This window comes from Chrysochloris asiatica, unplaced genomic scaffold (assembly GCF_000296735.1).
Source record: "Chrysochloris asiatica unplaced genomic scaffold, ChrAsi1.0 scaffold00027, whole genome shotgun sequence".
Lineage (NCBI taxonomy): Eukaryota > Metazoa > Chordata > Mammalia > Afrosoricida > Chrysochloridae > Chrysochloris > Chrysochloris asiatica.
In genome coordinates, this window is record NW_006408545.1 from 7,529,067 (window position 1) to 7,533,185 (window position 4,119).

Genomic DNA, 4,119 nt, shown 5'->3' on the forward strand with positions numbered 1-4,119 from the left:
ATGAGATGATATATGATGGAATGAATGTAAAACTAAAGTTCTCTCATGTAAACTATCATATAATTCACAATAAAACATTAAAAAAAAAAAAAAAAACTCATTTTGAAACTTATGTACAAGAATACATCCCCTCACTCCTTTATAAAGGTTAGAGAAAAATTAATCTTTCTTAATATTTTAGAAATAAAATCTTTAAAAAAAAATAGATTTCGGTCTAAACATAAAATCATTACTCTAATCGGAATTATTCTAAAATGTCCCCTGATCCATCCCCAGCATTTTTACCTCTCTGGAAGTAGAATGCATCTCACAATGTAGCCAGCCAGAAAATAATCCTAAAATTTGGATGAAAAACTTCTCATTACAACTGTCCAAGGTGAAGAACTAGCTAGTTCTGAGATGTCTTCTTTTTCATGAAGTACAGCATTATACTTCAGTAAGCTCACTCACGTATTTATTGATGTCAGACTCCTTTACCATACTTACTGCACTCTTTAGAACTAAGGCCACATGGTAAATGAGTTGCGACTGCAATACCAGTTTTTAGTATTCCAGTATAATTAGTTCTTTGTAAAGCACTGAAATATTCATACACTTAATTTTTTTTATATTTTATTATTTTTAAATTGGTGGTGGTGGCTGTGTGCCGTGGAGTTGGTTCTGACTCATAGTGACCCTGTACAGGGTTTCTGAGGCTGTAAATCTTCATGGGAGAAGAAAGCCTCATCTTTCTCCCGTGGAACAGCTGGTAATTTCAAACTGCTGACCTTGGGGCTATCAGCCCGATTCCTAACCATTACACTACCAGAGCTTCTCATTTAAAAATTACCATGTAATATTTTATTATGTTGTACATAGATGTCATCAGGTCAGCTCCCAATAACAATGTGTAACAGAATGAAATATTGCCATGTTCATGATCATCTGTAGGTTAAAGTACATAGATATGCTTTATGTAAATATACATTTTTATATTTTAAATGTATGTAAAGTCTAGTTTTACTTTTATAAAATGAATATAATTGTTAATAATTACAAAAAGGGTGTAGAGGTGGCATCTGAACTCCTCTGACTTCACAAGAGTGTAGGATAATCAAACTTTTTAGCCCAAGACCAAGTCCCATGAGGTGGAGGTCAGACAACCCTCTTCCACCTTCCACCCTTTTTTACCAATTCTGACACCAGCCTTCCCTCCCACAGCACTCTACTCCACTGCTGGGTCCCACAACTCATTGCAGTAGTCACATGGAACTGACAGACAATACTCACAAGTATGGAGTTTATTAGAAAGTTAACAGGTTATATACTTCAGGATAGAAATGCTCAGGATACACTTCTTCCAGTCAGTAGCACGTTTTCTCTGCCATGCCCACAGGCAAACCTCTCTCTGGTCCTTGGCCTCTGCCCTGCTAAGGCAATGTTACAAATCTCCTTTAACAATAAATACCCAAAATGCACTCCATTCCACAACAAGCCTCAGCCCAAAGGCACTCAGTTCTAGCTCCTTAGGTCTAGGTTTCTCAGTTAAGTACCTGAAGGCACCACAGTCCATAAGCAAGGGAGTCCACTGTTCTGTCTTGTGTTGTAGCTTTGGGTCCTGCTGTTACCACACCTATCAGGCCTCTGTCACTCCTCTGGTGTCACAGATCTGTCTCCTGAGTCAAGAGGGTTCTATGAATACGGACTCCAGGGTCCAAAGGAAGCACTCCACTACTGGCTCTTCCTTCTTGATAGTAATGAAATCTTTCTGTTCCAGCTTCTCAGACGGTTCATTTTAAACCCAGCGGGATGATAAATTTGACCAATCACCTCATTAGATTTCCATATACCTTATTCATATGGTTTCATTCAGTCATTTGTAAGTATTACTAAGACTGTGGCTAAAAGAGCCATATCAAGTAATTCACTGCACCAAAATAAAAGATTATTACCAATACTGGTATTTTAACACCATGTAAAATGAATACTGAAATATTGGTTCTATAAACTATTCTGGATTTATGCTTGAAGAAACCAGCATAAAGCAGGATTTCAGTTTAATGTGAGAAACAGCGATGTACTAGATTGTTATTCTGATGAATTGTAAGGACACACTTTCGCTCAGCTACTGTGATCAATTAGCACTTGTGAAGTAGACACAAAAGGAGAAGGTGAGCTTTATCTGCCATCTCTGAAGTAGAAGAGATAGTCTAGTGAGCTGGCGAATTAAGATTGTAAGTAGTGCACAAAAGACTTAGGAACTAAATGTGCCTTAGGTAGCTCTGAAAAATGTCAGTTATCCTATCATAAATGATAAGCAGGAATTGTCAGGAAAGAGGAATTCTGAAGACAGAAAAGGAAAGAAGCATTTAAAAAGGAAATATATGCAAAGGTAAAGTTTTTGAAGAACCTGGCATAAGTTAGGAAAGCTAGAAATTCAGTGTACCTCAACAGGAGGATGCATGGAAAAAAAGGTCAAGAGTTAAAGATATAACATCCATATAAGGTTCATGCCTGCCAGTTTGCACTTGATCTTAATGAAAGGAAAACTTGTTTCAAATGGTCCAGGGAGAAGAAGCTGCGGATGAGGAATTGTACTATATTAGTAGCTGCAATGAAAGTATAGACACAGATTGAATTACGGAAGCATTTCTAAAATTAATGCAATAAGAATTTAGGGACAAATTAATGTAAAGGATATATATGAGAGTGAGTCAAAAATTATCCACACTCTGGCTATAGAATTTATTTTAATCAACTTTTAGAAAAGACAAATATATCATTTGTCAACATAATCTCCTTGCTTTTGAATACACTTTGTCCATCTGTCAATAACCTTAGGAAAAAATGTCCTAGGCTGAGTTGCGAGCCTCAAATGCACCACAGTCTTCACTTCTTCATCTGACGTGACTCTTTTTCCTCTAAGGGCTGCTTTCAGAGGACCAAACAGGTGAAAGCATGATGCAGCACTTGTAAAGTGCCGTCGAGTCGATTCCGACCCATAGTGACCCAGTATAGGGTTTCTAAGGGGCAGCTAGTGAGCTTGAACCACTGACCTTGCAGTTCAAATGACTTTGCAGTCTGACACATTAGCCCACCGCGCCACACCAGGACTCCATGATGGAACACTAGATCAGGACTACAGGGAGAATGCTTTACAACATCAAAACAAAGTTTTCACAGAGTGTCAATAGTGTGGGCAGAGGTAGGTTTATGTGCATTGTGATGCAAGACCATAACGCCCTTGGAGAGCAGTCCTCTGCTTTTAATACAAATTTGAGGCTTCAGCTTTTCATTGAGCATCTCACTGTAAAGGAACACTCTTAATTGTTGAACCTTTTTTGTAATAGTCTTCCAATACTGGTTTTTGAGAATCCCAGAAAACCTGTAAGCATCAATTTTCCAACTGATGATTAACTTTACAACTTTTTCTGGGATGCCAATTGAGGCCACCACTCTTCTGTCAGTTTGTCATACTATGGTAGCTTGTGTGTTGCTTGATTCTAGAAGCTATGTGATGGGTATTTTCAATACCAGCAAGGTCACCCACGGTGGACAGGTTTCAGCTGAGCTTCCAGATGAAGCCAGACTAGAAAGAAACCGAGAGAGACTACTTCTGAATACTTAGTTACCGAAAACCTTATGACTAGCAGTGGAACACTATCAGCACCAGATAATTGAATATTGAAACATGATGAAGAGCACCAAAATATTGTCAGGTATAGTGCCAGAAGATGAGCCCCTCAGGTTGGAAGACACTGAAAATGTGACTGAGGAAAAGCTGACTCCTAACAGTAGAGTTGACTGTGATGATGCAAATGTAGAAAAAAGCATTTGGGACCTTCATTTGCACAACTCAAAAGGAAAAGAAATAGCTGTAATCATCCATTAATAATCAGAACATAGAATGTACAAAGTATGAATCTAGGAAAATTGGAAATTGTCAAAATTGAAATGGAACACAAACACTGATATCCTAGGTATTGTTGTTGTTGTTATGTGCCATCAAGTTGGTACCAACTCAGAGTGACCTTATGCACAACAGAACGAAACACTGCCTGATCCTGGGCCAACCTCACTACTGTTGCCAAGCTTGAGTCCCTCTTGAATCCATCGATGCTGTCACTTGGCCAATCCATC

The 4,119-nt window shown here is 38.3% G+C and overlaps 1 protein-coding gene across 1 annotated transcript in view; it reads right to left on the bottom strand.

Annotated features, from left to right (window-relative positions):
* Window positions 1-4,119, bottom strand: part of KPNA5 (karyopherin alpha 5 (importin alpha 6)) — a 93,049-nt gene that overhangs the window by 88,567 nt on the left and 363 nt on the right. The window lies entirely within an intron of this gene.